General features: G+C 35.1%; 1 pseudogene; it reads left to right on the forward strand.

Moving 5' to 3' along the window:
- The first annotated feature begins 1,031 nt into the window (after window positions 1-1,031).
- On the forward strand, window positions 1,032-2,111 carry LOC149208786 (putative pyruvate, phosphate dikinase regulatory protein, chloroplastic pseudogene; annotated as a pseudogene).
- The last annotated feature ends 17,367 nt before the right edge of the window (window positions 2,112-19,478 follow it).

The following is a 19,478-nucleotide window of genomic DNA, read 5'->3' on the forward strand; positions in this document are numbered from 1 at the left end:
ATGCAAACATACCTTATGAAATATATGTCATTATTGATTCTTTATGCAACTTTAAACTTGTGAGTAAAATCTTATAAATAATGCACAATGTTATTTGACATCTATATGATTGTTTTTAGGTAGAACGGAATTTTGTGAGTTTGATGGGTTATTAATAAGATGGGTACATGGAATTTTAGTATATTTTAGTGAATGAGTAATTCTAACTTTCATATCTTTCTGAATGGTTATTCAACAATTTATGTATACAGGACTGTGTATTCTTATCCAATATGCCTATTCTACTTATTATTCTACTGGAGAAGGGAAGTCTACAAAATTATGGTTTGGCAACTTCAACTTACAACTTGCAAATGATTTGACAACTGAAGGGGATTTTCAAGGTGCAATACATGCTTTAGAGACTGGACAACAACATGCTATTGAAATGAAGTATCCTAAACTTCGGATGGCCTTAGCAACATCGATATTTCACATTCATCTTATGCAGTGGGAATATGCAAGTGCTCTAGAGAGAGCTATGAACAAATATGATTCCATTTGTAATTCAAATCTTGAGGATCAAAGACAATGTTGTCGTGGTCCACACCTTTATACTGAATTGCTGCACACATTTTATCTTCTACGAATATGTGATTACAAGGAGGTTTCATACCTTGTGAATATCCTAGATGTTGTCTTGGAAGATGATATGTAGAAAACAAAACAAGTTCAGAAGTTGAGTGCAGAACTTAACATAGTAGAGAGAAGGTTATTGTGGCTTGGTCTACAGCAACACAAAAATCATAATTGTCCGAGAAAAGAAAATCCTCTTAATGGAGAATGGTTAACAAAGAGTGAAATATATGTCTTGGTTGACCTTATGGAAGTTATATGTGGCTGGCCTAAGGGGTTATTTAAATATTTTGTAAAGCATATCTTATCAGAAACTATCTCGTTGTATTGTTGGAAATGTGTCAACTAGGGTTCTCATGTTACATCCACGACTTCGCTCTGAACCCTCTTCTGTTCCAGTTGCAAATTCCTCATCAATGGATCTATATTTTGAGCAAGTTCCCATGGAAAATGATAGAACAAAGGCCAACGATTGGAAATCCAAGGGCACCCGTCAAATGCAGCACTGGTCAAGGGTTCAAAATATCCACTGTGGTAGGCGGTTGGACTGCCTAGTCCAAGACAAGGTAGAAACATCATCTTTAATCTCCACTACTACAACCACTAATAATAATTTCAGTAGTAATGGCATGCCCTCTATTCCTAATAGAATTGATGACTATGAAGCGAGCGACAACGAAGACAAAAGATACTCACCCTCTGGAAAGGCGATTTACATGGTCTCTGATGGCATTGGATGGATAGCAGAGCATTCTGTGCCTGCTGCATTGGGTCAATTTGAGACCTATTTACGCAAAAAAGGTTGTGGTGAAAATACCCATTTATTCTCGGGGATTTATGAGGTTGATCATCTTATGGAGATCATCAGACAAGCAATAAAGGAGGGAGCACTTCTACTATACACATTGGTAGATCCGAACATGGAAGTGGTGGCAAAGAATGCTTTCCAGCTGTGGGGAGTGCCTTATACTGATATTATTGGGCGAACCACTGAAGACATTGCAGCCCACCTAGGAGTTTCACCCTCAAGAGTTTGTCGAGGTAGTCCAGCCGGAAGCACACCCCTCTCAAAATGTTATTTCAAGAGAATTGAGGAAATAGAATTCACAATTAAATATGATGATGGAGCCCTGCCTCACAATCTTCACAAATCATACTTGGTATTAGTTGGTGTCTCACGTACAAACAAGACTCCACTTTCAATTTACTTATCTCAAAAGGGGTACAAGGTTGCAAATGTGCCACTTGTTCTTGTAGTTGATCCTCCAAAAGAATTATTTGAAATTGATCAAGACAAAATCTATGGTCTGATCATCAGTCCTGCCATTTTGCAATCAATACAGCTGGTGAGGGCCAAAACTCTAGGTTTACACTATTCCAAGAGAAACTACTGAAAAATGGATCATATTCGTCAGGAAGTAGATTATGGCAACCAGCTCTTTGCCTAGAATCCACGATGGCTAGTTATTGTGGTTGGGGTAAGGTGCAAGTCCTAAGCACTTGGAAAAATAGATACCTCCTACTCACAACTGCTTAGATGAACGAGAACCACTATTAGGCCTCATTTTTTGAAATCTTCTCTGATACCATATGTGAGGATCCCTCGTAGGGTCCTCTAACTAGAAACTAAATTCATTTAATTTTAAACATGATAAGATGGGAAATAACTTATTTATATATAAACATTTATTTGATAATAATATACCATTAAAATTTATTTACCACAATTTAAATAAGTAATAATTTCATTGAAACCATTTACATAAGTAATCAATAAATGAAGGAATACATTTTCCAATAGCTTAGTTGAGATGCTCCTGAGCTCCATACTCTGTTAGGATGCTCCCCTTGACTACTCGACTAGTTTTGCCTCCTAGTCAACTAGCAAATACTTCCTAGCCTAGGGAACCTCCACAAGTTCCCTAGCCCTCCAAGCCCAAGTCCAACCAGATGGAGTGTGGCCAAGTTTAACAAAAACTCTTTAGATCCAAGTTTTTATTCCCTCATTTATCTCTCCATTCTCTCCCTTCTCTTTCTCCACATTCCTCCCTCAAAACAAAATCCTCCAAAAGAAAATCAAGACCAAGAATCCCCCCTCTCCAGTCATCATCCTTTCCCTTTTATGTCTCTTCCTCCCATCCAACTCAAACACCTATCATTAATGTCATGACTACCCCCTCATCCTTTCATTTAGTATCCTTGCATTTCTTACCATATCTTGTTCAAGTAGATTTGAGAAGACATTTTGGGGATAATATATGAACATTTAATTTGTAAATTAATTGGAGAAGACCACATCTTCTCCCAAGTAGATTTTGAGAAGACACCTTGGGATATGGATATTTAATTTGGAATAAATGGAAGGAGACCATATCCTATCCAAAATTAAATTTGAGAAGACAAGTTGGGAATTTAATAATAACAATAATAAAATTTATATCAGTAAATAAAATTACAGTTTCACAAATGTAAGTATATACCATTATTTCTTGATAATTATAAGTCAATATTTTCAAGTAATTTAAACACTAATAAAATTTGCATGATAATATTAAGTAGGGAATTAGAGATTGAAGCTAATTAGAATGATTCCATTACTTTGTCATATATTTCTGGTGATTCAATTTTATTTTTATTTCATTGACTTGTTATACCTTGATTTATCTCGTAGAACTATGGTCCAAATGCACAAAAATACTCCGAAGAGAAGCCCTAGGATTATCAAGATCCCCTACTCGATAAAAATGTTCTATCTTAAGAATATGGGTATATGATGCAGTGCCAAAGAACTAGAAATTATGCACCTATCATTAATTCTAGTAAAATATCCCCACCTTCTCATCACATAACATTTTAAGAAAAAAATGAAAAATTTGATCGACAAAGAGGATGCCAATGAAAAATAAGATGATATCATGGCTACTGAACAACCTCGATGATTCTTGGTAACATATTTTCCATGCTTCCATTGTTATATGTTCATTTATGTTTCCATTTTCATTATGTGTAACTCACATTTCTTCCCTATTTTCTTGGAACATGTGTCGTATTATCTTCCTAAGATGAGGCAGAATATACTTAATTGAAGGTTCTTGTACTTGCTATTTTCAAGTAGTAGTTGCTTTTTGAGATACATCTTTTTCATTTCTATTTTCTTGGGTGCATGGGATTGAAGATAATTAGAGTATTGACATTTCTTTGTCGTCTATTTTTTTTTGTTTTAATTTTAATATTTTTGGTTTGCTAATTAGAGTGTTGGAATTTCTTTGTCATCCATTTTTGGTGTTTTAATTTTAATGTTATTGGGTTGACTTGTTCTACCTTTATTTATCTCATAGAACAACCTGCATTCTTCTTGGTAACATACTTTCCTTTCTTCTCTTGTTATATTTTCATTTATGTTTCCTTTTTCATTATGTGTAATTCACTTTGCTTCCCCATTTTCTTGGAACATATGTCTTATTAGCTTTCTAAGATGAGATGGAATACAGTCAGTTGAATGTTCTTGTACTTCCTCTTTTGAAGTAGTAGTTTCTTTTTTAGATACGATTTTTTCATTTCTATTTTTTTGGGTACATGCGATTGAAACTAATTAGAGTGTTGACATTTCTTTGTCATATATTTTTGGTGTTTTAATTTTAATGTTATTGGGTTGACTTGTTCTACCTTGATTTATCTCATAGAACAACATTGATGCTTCTTGGTTACATACTTTCCTTGCTTCTATTGTTATATGTTCATTTATGTTTCATTTTTCATGATGTGTATTTCACTTTGCTTCCCTATTTTATTGGAACATGGGCCTTATTAGCTTCCTAAGATGAGGCAAAATATAATTAATTGAAGTATCTTGTAGTTTCTCTTTTCAAGTAGTAATTTATTTTTGAGATACATCTTTTTCATTTGTATTTTGTTGGGTGCATGAGTTGAAGCTAATTAGAGTGTTGGAATTTATTTGTAATCCATGTTTGTTCTTTTAATTTTAATGTTATTGAGTTGTTAATTAGAGTGATGGCATTGCCTTGTCATCTAGTTTTGGTGTTTTAATTTTAATGTTATTGGGTTGACTTGTTATACCTTGATTTATCTTGTAGAACAACCTTGATTCTTCTTGGTAACATGCTTTCCTTGCTTCTGTTGTTATATGTTCATTTATGTTTCCTTTTTCATTATCTGTATTTCAATATGCTTACCCATTTTCCTGGAACGTGGGTCTTATTATCTTCCCACGATGATGTAGAATACACTATATTCAAGTTTCTTGTACTTGTTCTTTTCAAGTAGTAGTTTGTTTTAAAGATACATCTTTTTCATTTCTACTTTGTTCGGTGCATGAGTTTGAAGCTAATTAGAGTGTTGGCATTGATTTGTCATCTATTTTTGGTGTTTTCAATTTAATGTTATTGGGTTTCTAATTAGAGTGTTTCAATTACTTTTTCATCTATTTTTTGTGTTTTAATTTTAATGTTATTGGGTTCACTTGTCCTACCTTGATTTACCTCATCGAAAAACCTTAATGCTTCTTGGTAACATACTTTCCTTGCATTTGCTTTTATATGCTAATTTATGTTTCCTTTTTCATTATGTGTAATTCTTTTTTCTTCCCTATTTTCTTGGAACATGGGTATTATTTGTAGGTTTTAACCTTGTATAGAAATTACCTACATACAAATTCTAAAACACAGAAAATAAACAATGAGAGAGCATAACACATAAAACACATATACACAGAGATTTTTGCCTGGACCCCAAAAATGGGACTACCAGCTTGATTTTCCATTATGTTCCTTTCAATGTTACAATACATATTTGTACATGCTGAAGCATCCAAAACCATGGACCGAAAACCATCACATCCAAAACCATGTGCGAAAAATCATGCACAAAACCATAGGTAGGCCTGCCAAACCTAAAATAGGTTCCAAAAACAAAATTTTCCGGGGCATAGAGTGGGGTTACCTACACCCCTCAAACCCCTTGTGACTCACCCTGCTACACAATTAGTGCAACGAAGGGGGGGCTTTGGCCCCCTTTCTAACCCCCAGGTTAACTACGTGGGCTAGTCGTGGAAAGAATATAACACAACCCAACATTCTCCCACTTGTTTTTTTCTTTCCATAGGGGGGCACAAGAGAGCTTAGTCATTTATCCAACCCTGCAATGCCCATTATTTCTCTACACCAAGAGAACTTCTTAGAGATCACAGATTTTGTCAATGCATCTGTGGTGTTCTTCAAAGTGTCCACCTTTACCAGCAACAACTTTTTGTCTTCTATCATATCCCTCACAAAGTGATAATGAACATCAATGTGCTTTGTCTTTGAATGATATGCAGGGTTCTTTGGCAAGAAAATTACACTTTGGCTATCACAGTCTATCCTAATAGCTCCCTATACTAACTCCATACTTAAAAACAATCTTCACAACCAAACTACTTCCTTGCTTGCATGAGTGTCTACCATGCATTCTACCTCTGTAGTTGATAGTGCCACTACAAAATGTTTTTTACTCATCCAACTGATTGCACCTCTAAATAGGTTAAACACATACCCACTGGTAGATATTCTCTGATCCATATCTCTAGCCCAGTCTGCATCAACGAAGCCACGAATATCCAACACTCTGTCCAATCCTGGTCTTCCCTGGTAGCACAAACCATAATCACTAGTGCCACACAAATACCTGAAAACCTACTTCACTGCTATCCAGCGCTCCTTCCCTAGTTTTGACATAAACTTGCTCAATACTCCCACTACATGCGCAATGTCTGGTCTAGTACAGACCATCGCATACATCAGGCTACTGAATGCACTTGCATATGGAACATGGGACATGTCCTCTTCCTCTTCTGGTGTCTTGGGACACTATTCAACAGATAACTTTACACCTACAAGAATAGGAACCTTCACCGATTTACTATCCTGCATATTAAACCTCTGCAATATTGTCTCGACATAACCAAAGCTTCCTCTTTGTCTGATCTCCTTTAATTTCCATGCCCAAAATGTAGTTTGCAGCACCAAGATCTTTCATGTCAAATTTAGAGGACAAATGGGTCTTCAAACCCTGGATAATTTCTTTGTCATTTCCGACCAACAACATATCATCCACATACAAGACCAAATAAATAACACGGTCAACAATTAATTTAAAATACACACAGTGATCTGCTTTGCTTCTGGTGAAGCCAAGTCCCCGTATAAATGTATCAAATTTCTGATACCACATCTTTGGTGACTGTTTTAACCCATACATAGAATTCTTTAACTTTCATACTAGTTCTTTCTTACCATTCACAACAAAGCCTTTAGGTTGTTTCATGTAGATCTCGTCTTCCAGATCCCCGTGAAGAAATGTTGTCTTAACATCTATCTGTTCTACCTCAAAATCAAAAGCAGCGTCAACAGATAAAAGTAATCTAATAGAAGTTACCTTGGCAACAAGAGAAAAAATGTCACCAAAATCAATTCTCGACACCTGGGAATAACCTTTTGCTACCAACTGAGCTTTGTATTTCTCCACCCTTCCTTCTACATTTTCCTTCTTCTTGAACACCCATTTGCTTCCAATAGGTTTCCTTCCAGACACAACTCCACCAGATCCCAAGCCTCATTTTTTGTGCAAAGATGCCATTTCAGCAACCATGGCCTCTTTCCAGAGTTTTCCATCCTTTGAATCTTCTGATTCCTTCACAATTCTGGGATCATTATCAGTAATAGATAAAGCAAAATTTTAATAGAAAGCAGATGGAATATATCTTTATGGCTGCCTTCTTTCTTGAAGTGATATTCTCACACCCAGAGTTTGTGTCTCTTCATATTTTGATTCCTCATCTACTATAGAGTCTGATTCTTCCTCCTTTAGCTCAAACTCTATCTTCTTACTTTCCTTTGGTTGGAATTCATGTTTAATAACATCTTTCACCTCTCTGAACACCACATCTCGGCTAGACACAACCTTCATTGTTACTGGGTTCCAAAGCTTATAACCCTTTAAACCATCCTTATATGCAATAAAGATGCACTTTTCAGATTTACTATCCAACTTGGTTCATTTATCCTTTGGAACATGTACATATGCATCACATCCAAATACCCTCAGATGTGAAAGAGAGGGTTTCTTACCAGTCCATACCTCTTGTGGAGTTTTATCCTCCAACGCTGATGAAGGTGATTTGTTGACGAAGTAACATGTTGTCCCCACTGCCTCTGCCCAGAATTCCTGTCCTAACCTAGCACCACTGAGCATGCTTCTTGCCATTTCCATCAATGACTTGTTCATTCTTTATGCAACTCCATTTTTCTGAGGTGTATATGGAGTAGTCTTCTACCATTCTATACCACACTTCTTATAGAATTCTTCAAATTCCTTACTGCAAAACTCTCCACCGTTATCTATCCTTATCACCTTTATCTTCTTCTCTTTCTGGTTTTCCACCAGAGCCTTAAATTCTTTAAACCTATCAAAGACTTCAGATTTCTTCTTAAGGAAATAAATCCATGTATTCCTTGAGAAGTCATCTATAAATGATACATAGTACACAAACTTATCCAGTGATGCAACCTTCACATGTCAAAACACATCACTATGCACAAGCTCTAATATCTATTTCGCCCTCTCACCACCAGAGAGGAAACTCACCCGATTTTGCTTCCCATATACACAATTTTCACAGAAATCGAAATCCATAGAGCTATTACTCATACCTTCTACCATACCTTTACCATGAAGTATTTGAAGGCCCTTCTCTCAAATAGGTCCAAGCCTTTGATGCCACAACATGGTCTTCTCTCGAGAGACCACAAGATTTTCTGCTCCACTTTCAGGAACCACGGAATTGTTGCACCCATCAACAACATTGCTACCTTGCAGCTTGTACAGAGTTCCAATTCGAACTCCCTGCATTAATACCAGTGCCCCCCGAACCATCCTGCAGGTATCCTTCTTGAACATTGTTTTTACACTTGCATCATCTAGCTTTCTTATAGAAATTAGATTTCTCGCTAATGCAAGAATATGCAGAACACCCGGAAGTGTTCTAACCCTTTTACCTTGCAACTTCAACTATACTTTTTTGCAACCAACGATTCTAGCCTACCTGTCATCTCCCAAGAAGACATCACCACCATCATATTTCTCATACTCACAGAACCACTCTCTATGGGGAGCGAAGTGAAAGGATGCACCTGAGTCAATTAACCATGCCTCATGATCTACATGTGTACTCGAAGAAGCCAAGTACACATCTCCACCTTCATCTGAGGTGGTTTTCGCCTCTGTAGAAGGAGCATCATCAGATCCCTTTCCTTTATCAAGAGCTTTAGATTTACATTCCCTTTTGTAGTGCCCTTCCTTTCCACATTTCTAGCACACCACCTTTATTGGTTTTCATGGAGATTTAGATCTCCCCCTACATTTAGGTCTCCCACTCGATGACATATTTCTATTTCTGTTCTGGGACCGTCCTCATATAGACAAGGCATAACAATTCTGTCTATCCATATTTTTCTGTCTCATCTCCTCCATCGGCAAGGATGAGACTATTTCATCAAACTGCAAGGTTGTTGTATTACTACCTATTGCAATAACCAGACTATCCCACGAATCTGGTAGAGTACACAACAAACTGATGCACTTATCTTCATCTGAAATTTTAATATCAACAGATAATAACTGACTTACCACAGTATTAAATCCATTCAGATGCTCTATCACCAAGTCTCCATCTTTCATCCTTAGGTTATAAAAAATTTTCCACAGGAACAATTTATTCACCAGACTCTTAGATTGGTACAAAGTCCCTAACTTCTCCCACAAAGCCTTAGCGTAGCTTCCCTTGATACATTCAACAATACTGACTCTGAGACACACAATTGTATTGTGCTCTTTGCCTTCCAATCTAACTTTTTCCATTCGTCATCGGACACTCCCGTTGGTTTAGTACCCGGATCTACAATGATCCACTAATCTTTATCCACCAACAGATCATCCATCTTGAGTTTCCACAACTCAAAAATCTGACCATTAAATTTCTCGATCTCTATCTTTCCACTACTCGCTATCTTCTTTCACCACCAGAATCAATCTCGCAGATCTCCCACTGAATAGGGTCTACCACAGGCCCGAGCAAAACCCCTCAGCAATAAAGGTGTCCCCTTGAAGCAAAAATAGCTCTCATACCAAATGTAGGTTTTAACCCCGTACAGAAATTACCTGCATATGAATTCTAAAACACAGAAAATAAATAATGCAAGAGCATAACACATAAAACACATATACATAGAGATTTTCCCCTGGATCCCAAAACTGGGACTACCAGCTTAATTTTTCATTATGTTCATTTCAATGTTACAATACATATTTATACATGTCGAAGCATCCAATACCATGGACTGAAAACCATCACGCACAAAACCATGGACTGAAAACCATCGCGTCCAAAACCATGTTCGAAAAATCATGCACAAAACTGTAGGTAGGTCTACCCAACCTAATATAGCATCCAAAAACAAAATTTTCTGGGGCGCTACCCCAGACCCCATAGACTGGGGTTACCTGCACCCCTCAAACCCACTGTGACTTCCCCCTACTACTCAATCGACACAATGAAGGGGCAGCTCCACCCCCTTTCTAATCCCTTGGTTAACCATGTGGGCTAGTCGTGGAAAGAATATAACACAACCCAACATTATTAGCTTCCTAGGATGAGGCATAATACACTTAATTGAATGTTCTTGTACTTTCTATTTTCAAGTAATAGTTTATTTTTGAGATACATCATTTTCATTTCTATTTTGTTGAGTGCATGAGATTAAATCTAATCAGAGTTTTGGCATTGATTTGTCATACATTTTTGGGTGTTTTAATTTTAATTTTACTGGATTTCTAATTATAGCGTTGGCATTGTTTTCTCATCTATTTTTTGTGTTTTAATTGTAATATTATTGGGTTGACTTGTCCTACCTTCATTTATGTCATAGAACAACCTTGATGCTTCTTGGTAACATACTTTCCTTGCTTCTATTGTTATATGTTCATTCATGTTTCCTTTTTCATTATGCATAATTCACTTTGCTTCCCTATTTTCTTGTAACATGGGTCTATTATCTTCCTAAGATGAGGCAAAATACACTCAATTGAAGGTTCTTGTACTTTCTCTTTTGAAATAGTAGTTTCATTTTGAGATACATCTTTTTAATTTCTATTTTGTTGGGTGCATGAGATTGAAGCTAATTAGAGTGTTTCCATCGCTTTGTCATCTATTTTTTGTGTTTTAATTATAATATTATTGGGTTGCTAATTAGAGTGTTCACATTGTTCTGTAATCCATTGTTGGTGTTTTAATTTTAATGTTATTGGGTTGACTTTTTCTACCTTGATTTATCTCACAGGAAAACTTTGATGCTTCTTGGTAACATACTTTCCTTGCTTCTATTGTTATTTGTTAATTTATGTTTCCTTTTTCATTATGTGTAATTCACTTTCCTTCCCTATTTAATGGGAACATAGGTCTTATTACAATCCTAATATGAGGCATAATACACTTACTTTAATGTTCTTGTACTTGCTCTTTTCAAGTAGTAGTTTCTTTTTGAGATACATCATTATCATTTCTATTTATTTGGGTGCATGAGATTAAAGCTAATTTTGGTTGCTAATTAGAGTGTTCACAATGTTTTTTCATCCATTGTTGGTGTTTTAATTTTAATGTTATTGGATTGGCTTTTTCTACCTTGATTTATCTGGCAGAAAAACCTTGATGCTTCTTGGTAACATACTTTCCTTGCTTTTGTTGTTATTTGTTCATTTATGTTTCCTTTTTCATTATGTGTAATTCACTTTTATTTCTATCTGATGGGACCATCGGTCTTATTAGCATCCTAATATGAGGCATAATACACTTAGTTTAATGTTCTTGTACTTTCTCTTTTCAAGTAGTAGTTTCTTTTTGAGATACATCATTTTCATTTCTATTTATTTAGGTGCATGAGATTAAAACTAATTAGAGTGTTGGCACTGCTTTGTCATTTATTTTCAGTGTTTTAATTTTAATTCTATTGGGTTTCTAATTAGAGTGTTGGCATTTCTTTTTCATCTATTTTTGGTGTTTTATTTTTAATGTTATTGGGTTGACTTGTTCTACCTTGATTTATCTCATAGAACAACCTTGATGTTTCTTGGTAACATACATTCCTTGCTTCTGTTTTTATATGTTCATTTATGTTTCCTTTTCAATTATGTTTATTTCACTTTGATTCCCTATTTTATTGGATCATGTGTCTTATTAGCTTCCTAAGATGATGCAAAATACACTTAATTGAGAGTTCTTGTACTTTCTTTTTTCAAGTAGTAGTTTCTTTTTGAGATACATCTTTTTCATTTCTATTTTGTTGGGTGTATCAGATTGAAGCTAATCAGAGTTTTGGCATTGCTTTGTGATCTATTTTTGGTTTTTTAATTTTATTGTTATTGGGTAGAGTTTTTTCATTTCTTTGTGATATATTTTTGGTTTTTTAATTTTAGTGTTATTGGGTTGCTAATTAGAGCGTTGGGATTGTTTTTTCATCTATTTTTGGTGTTTTAATTTTAATGTTATTCGGTTGATTTGTTCTATCTTGATTTATCTCGTAGAACAACCTTGATGCTTCTTGGTAACATACTTTCCTTGCTTCTGTTGTTATATGTTCATTTATGTTTCCTTTTTCATTATGTGTAATTCACTTTTCTTCCCTAGTTTCTTGGAACATGGGCCTTATTATCATCCTAATATGAGGCATAATAGACTTAATTGAAGCTTCTTCTACTTTCTCTTTTCAAGTAGTAGTTACCTTTTCAGATACATCTTTTTCATTTCTATTTTGTTGGGTGCATGAGATTTATGCTAATTAGCATGTTGACATTGTTTTGTTATCTATTTTTGGTGTTTTAATTGTGATGTTAGTGTTTTAATTTTAAAAAGGAAACGTAGATATTAAATTTACTAGAATACAATTGGGTCTATCATTTTCCATTTTAATTTTTTTTCCTCTTTCTTAACTATATTTTGAAAGAAGAATATATAAATATACACATTTAGGCCATATAAATAAACATGTATTATAGTTTTAGTAAGAAAAATTTATAACAATGTAATATAAGTGTTAAATTTACTAGAATAAAATTGGTCTATCATTTTTTATTTTATATTATTTTTTCTTTGTTCACTATAGTTTTTAAAGAAGCATATAAATAGACCCATGTATGGAATATAAATAAACATGTATTATAGATTTAATAAAAAAAAATTATAACAAGGGATGATAAGTGTTAAATATCCAAGAATGAAAATAAGAATAAATTAAGAAATACTTTTAAACTTGGGTGATTTGAAGCTAAGTTAAATTAGAAAGATTTGTATCTATGTAATGAACATAAAAATAAACTAGTAAATACTTTCAACCTTCAGTTGAGTTGAAGCTAAGTTGAATGAATTAGATATTTTTAGTTGAGTTGAATTAGATATCTCTAGTTGTTTTCTTCTTGCAATTCTCCAACCATCCAACCAAGTAGAAGAAACATTTCTTGCTACCTAGCCTTCCGACAAATTATTATAAACAATAATCTTTTGCACAACCTAACAATACCTGTATAAATATATTAAATTCATTTGTTGAATTTGTTTTTTATAGGGATCAGAATACCCATTAAACATGGTTGAAAAATGGACATTATTCAAAGAAGTTTATTGTTATCCCAATCCAGTGAAAGCAATGATTACATATGTGCTATGCAACATTGTGACGAACAAAGTCTACCAAAGGAAAATTAATATACCTGGATGAGCAACAAACAATGAATTATATTATATTGCATTGTTAGAAGGCTTAGGAATAAGTAGGGAGTATGGATCTAATGGAATTGTAGTCTTCACCAATTCGAAATTCTGTGCAACCAGATGAAAGGCATGTAACAAGTTAAAAAAGAGAGGTTATAACAACTACATGGAGAAGAAAAAAATATTGTCACTCAATTTCAATCAGTTAGCATAAGACATTGTGCAAATGTTAATAGTATATCTAGTGATCTATTGTATGGGGCAATGCCAATTCAATATTTGTGTGTGAAACATGAATTATTTTTAAGAATCTTTGCATCAATATTTATTGATGGAAATTGTAAGATATCTTTCATATGTGTGTTTTTTTTAGTTATGAATGTGTCATTTTTAATGACCAAGTGTGGCCCCACTATGTAAACACAACTTGATGAGCTTGACATGTTTTAGAAACTTTTGTAGTAAATTTTCCAAATGTGTGTGCTTCAACATTTGTGTTTTTAGTCTTGAGTATATTTTAAATGAAGAGATTTAGATTGTTACATTAATTTTATGAATTCTTTCAATGCTTTTAAATAGGAACTTTAATATCTTAAAATACATGATGTAATTTCAAGGGTTATATCAATTAAATGCATGAGCTAAATTCAAGGGTTATATCAATTTTCTGAATTCTTAAACCTTTTAAATAGAAATTTCAAGATTTTTAAATGCATGAGGTAACTTCAAGGGTTACAACAATTTTTTGAATTCTTGATATTTTTGAATAACATTTTTAAAAATAATTGTAAGTGCACGAGGTATCTTTTTAAATATCATGCATCTATATATCTATACATATCCATATCATGGATGAGCATTTTCCACATCATTCTTCGAGGCAAACATCAATAGAGTCTTCTGAATCTATTAGAGTACGAGGTTGAGGTCATGGATCAAAGAGAATATCAAATGAATCGGGGGGGAGGGGGGCTCCATCGTTCAGATCATGGTATTTATTATATATATGTTTATGTGCATTTACTTAAATGAAAAATAATTAGAATCATATGTATGTACACATAAGTATTGAATTTATTTTTGATTTTTTTTTGAAAGCTTCGCTGACAATGTTGTCACGTAACAGCGGTCAACATTATCTGAGTGGTCATCAACCTCAGTGTGGTCAACATTCTTCTGGTGATCATCAATCTTAGGGTGGTTAACATCATTTTGGTAAATTATATAATTCTTTTTTATGTTAAAACAAATTAATACATGTAAATGAATTGTATGTAGATATATGTATACATGTCGATCTTGCATACATGTATGAATACATTTGTTCACATGTTTTTATATTTATGTGATTTTATATATTGATACAGAGGGTGAAAATGTTGGTCCAGGTAGACATAAGCGAAGTTGAAAAATTCAAGAAGAAGGCTAGATCACAACTACCATCTATCCATTTGATATTTCGGATGAGCTTCCTTGGGAGACAAACCTCCAACAATGCACATTACAAAGGTGCAAAACTAATTATTCTAAATTGAGGAAAGATCTTGGGAGTTTGGAGTTCCCTGCGAAGAATAGAGAAAGTTTAGAAATAGTTATGTACTCTCTAAGCTCATTTCTTGATATTTATGAGAATCTTGGGCCAAACACGAATTCATTTATAGATATGATGAGGCATAGAAAGGAAGCATTGATCGGTCCCGATAAATGGGCTGAGGTTAATGAAATGGTTACAAAAGAAAATGAAACATTTATGTTTAATTTCAAACAAGGGTCAAAAAGAAAGATGCGCAAGGTGCAATATTTCAAGCAACCTGATATAGTCAGCGATTTGTATGATAGGTTCCTTGCATCATATGAAAATATGCCATGGAATGATGAGGTTCCAGTTTATTTTGCAAAATTATGATATGTAGAATTTTTTTTGGGTATGAAACCTGATTATACTGGCCTTCCATCTGAATATTATAGTACTTGGAAAGGTTGGTTATATGATCGTAAGGGTGAATTACATTATATTCAATTGCCTTGTTCTCAGCTACCATTGGTACGCAAACCCCCTCATCTGGTAACTTTGCGGTTAGAGATGGATGCCACTTCTCAAATTAGTGGAGAAGGAAGGATTCCATTATAGACAACATACATAGTGCATTGACTGTAATTGATATCAGACTAAATCGATAAAGAGCACAAGCTGATGCACATGCTAATTTTGTATATAAAACAAATGAGGAGATATATAATATTAATAATGAGGAGCTTAAAGCATATGCAAAGGCTTATCATAATGGTTGGAAAGACCTAAATGTTTAGGAAGAAGAGGGTGTGGGATAGATATGTGTTAATGGTTAGGGTGGATATTTTAATATAATGTGTAATGTATGTGTTAATGTCGATTCACATACATTTCATTATTTTTTGAGAGGTAATCTAACAAAAAATTATGATATGTTCACCATTTTCAGTTAACTCATTTGTTGAACGAAAATTTTGATAATTTCATGGTCCGAGGTTTAGGTTCCAATGAAGATATTTTGAGAGATGTTAGTTTCTTTTAAGATTTTATGTTGATACAGTTATTATTCTACTTTTATTATATTGGTATATTGTGAGGAAATATTTTTAAAATAAATAATTATGTATATATAATTATATTTTAATCGATTCTGATTCCAACTGATGTTTTGGACATAATTCCACCGTAGGAATTTACAGGGTAAGTTCCTCAGATAGAACACCAAAGGACACCGCTCACAAACAGATCACAGATCAATACACCAGTACTTTTGATGTGGTTAAAACCCTCAAAGAGGGAAACAATCCACGGCCTGAGCCAACGCGACCACTTCAGGAAATTTATTAATAAAAGAATGGAAAATTTACATAAGCTTCTCTCATGAACGGTTAACCTACAAATGACCCTCCATGCTCTTTAAATAGAGATCATGGACCAATTGGGTGTTAAGCCACGGATCAAGTGTCGATAATACCGAGGAGACAATGAACCGTTGGATCACTACATATCATGACCGTAGGATTGTAAGTTACAAAATGTACATAGTAAAGAAACACACTTTACCTAACTCTATACTAGACCAAGTTATACTTAACTATTTCCTATGTGTCGGAATACCCTAACATCCCCCCTTAAGAACAACTTGGGATAAGATTGAAGGATTTACAAATATGACACAATAGGAGAAGGAAGGAGGCACTAGAGCCTATCCCCACTTAGTGACAACTTCCTGAACTCCAACCATAAATCGAAGTTTAGTGAACTTCGCCTCTGTGAGAGCCTTTGTAAAGATGTCTGCAACTTGATCATCTGTTGAACAATATTGCACTTCAAGAACATGGTCATGGATGAGCTTTCTGATGAAGTGCTTGTGCAGTTCAATGTGTTTTCTGCGTTGATGTTGGACTGAATCTTTGCATAGTTGAATGGCACTTTGATTATCACACCAAAGTGTAGTCGGATGCTGCTGCTGAAAGCCAAACTCTGACAGGATCTGACGAAGCCACAAGGTTTCCTTACTAGCTTCTACGGCACCACGATACCCTGCTTCTGCTGAAGAAAGAGAAATGGCACCTTGTATCTTGCAAGCCCATGTAATAGGTCCTGAACCAAGAGTGAACACATAACCGGCAGTAGACTTCCGATCATCAGGGTCACCAGCCCAATCAGAATCAGTGAAACCAACCAATAGAGGAGATGCTTTGGCACTGTAATGAATCCCAAACTGAACTGTACCTTGAACATAATGAAGTATTCTTTTAGCTGCTTTCCAATGACTTTCACGTGGGTTTTGCATAAACCGAGCAACAAGGCCAACAGAAAAGGAAAGGTCATGACGAGTATGGGTTAGATACAAAAGCTTTCCTACAAGTTGACGGTATACGGTAGCATCAACTTCAGGAGAAGTACAAGTGACTGAAATTTTGACTCCAGACTGAAAGGGAGAAGGGGCTGGCTTACAGTCTTCCATGTGAAAATGGCGTAGAATATCACAGGCATACTTGGAATGGGAAAGGGAAATACCTTCCTTGGATTGCAAGAATTGAAGACCAAGAAAATAATGTAAGTGTCCTAAGCCTATCATTTCAAACTTCCTTTTAAGGCTAGACTTCACATGGTTTATAAGGTTGGGATCACTACCAGTCAGGATAAGATCATCAACATAAAGAACAAGAATGATAAGAGACTTGCCCACTTTCTTGGTGTAGACAGTATTGTCAGAATGACACCTAGAAAAGCCATTTTCTAAAAGAAAGTTATCCATTTTGGCATACCAAGGTCCAGGAGCTTGCTTGAGACGATAAAGGGATTTCTTAAGCCGACATACAAGGCTGGAGTCTATTTGTATAAAGCCAATAGGTTGTTCCATATAGATTTCTTCATGCAAGTCGCCATGCAAGAAGGCGGATTTAACATCCATATGATGGACTTCCCATTTGAAAGAGGCAGCAAAGGAAAGAACAAGGCAGATAGAGTTCATTTTGGCAATAGGGGAGAAGGTTTCAGTGTAGTCAATGCCTTCAACTTGTGAAAAACCCTTAGCAACAAGACGAGCTTTATGTTTAACAACTTTCCCATCTGGTCCATACTTTGTTCTGTAAACCCATTTGCATCTAACAAGTTTTCGTCCCTTTGGTAGAGGAACAAGATCCCATGTATCATTTGCCAATAATGAATGATATTCTTCATTCATAGCTGCTTCCCAATCTGGATGGCCTGAAGCTTCTGCAAAGGTGTCAGGATCATAATTCACTGAAGCTTGAGCCAGTAAAGAAAAGGCTCTATCAAACTGAGAACGTGTACGTCGCTGATCTGTAGGATCACCGACAAGATCACCTGTTGCATCCCGAGTAGCACGGACCCATTTTGGAAGCTGAGGAGCTGAAGGAGGATCATGAGAAGGTGGGGGAGTATTTTCATCCTCGCTTTCATCATCTGAAGAAGAAATATTTTCAAAAGTAGAAGAGATAGGGAGAGGTGGCACATCCGCCAAACTAGGCTTGTAGGCCGATATATTTTTAGCAAACTTTACATCTCTTCTAATGATAACATTTCTGGACTTAAGTGGAATAAGTCTATATCCTTTGACATCTTTAGAATATCCAACAAAATACATTTTTCACTCTTAGGTTCTAAAGCTTTATGTTTCTCATCTGGAATATGGGCCCATGCTTCACTTCCAAAAACACGAAAGTGACTTGCATCTGGTTTGATTGAGCTCCATGCTTCTTCTGGAGTGATATTCTTTAAAACCTTCGTAGGAGTGCGATTTATTATGTAATTTGCACAGTTAATTGCTTCTGCCCAATAATTAAGACTAAGTCCTTTAGATTGAAGCATACAATTAGCCATTTCCTTTATGGTGTGATTCTTCCTTTCAGCTACACCATTTTGTTGTGGAGTATATGGAACCGTATGTTGCATTTGAATTCCATTCTTAGTGCAAAAGTTGATGAATTTGTTGTTAACATATTCTCCGCTATTATCAGATCTTAGCTTAAGAATTTGATGTCCAGATTGTTTTTCAACAAAGGCCTTAAAGGCCAAGAACATGTTAAATACTTCACTCTTGAGTTTTAAGAAGTATACCCAAGTGCATCTGGAGAAATCATCAATGAAAGTTAAGAAATACTTGTAGCCAGAGAATGAAACAACTGGAAGTGGACCACATAAATCACTATGCACGAGCTGTAAAGGGGCTGAGGCGTGTCAAGAGGCACGTTTTTGAAAACTGTCCCGATGATGTTTTCTGAGTACACATCCGGAACAAACACCATCTCTGCAAGATACCATTGGAATACCTGTCACCATATTTTCTTTACATAGATTCCGAAGAGAGTGATAGTTTAAGTGACCAAATCGCTCATGCCAAAGTTTGGTCACTTCGTCATTATGAGCAACAAATATCGAGGGAAGATTTGATGACCCAAAGTTGTGAAACTTATACAACCTTGTAGAATCATCAGCAATGCCAGTAGCTAAAATCTGTCTAGGATCTCTTAGGTCCTTAATTACAACATCGTGAGGTGAAAATTC

This window comes from Pinus tabuliformis, chromosome 1_2 (genome assembly GCF_031772625.1).
Source record: "Pinus tabuliformis cultivar Carrire ecotype Pingquan chromosome 1_2, CPIR1, whole genome shotgun sequence".
NCBI lineage: Eukaryota > Viridiplantae > Streptophyta > Pinopsida > Pinales > Pinaceae > Pinus > Pinus tabuliformis.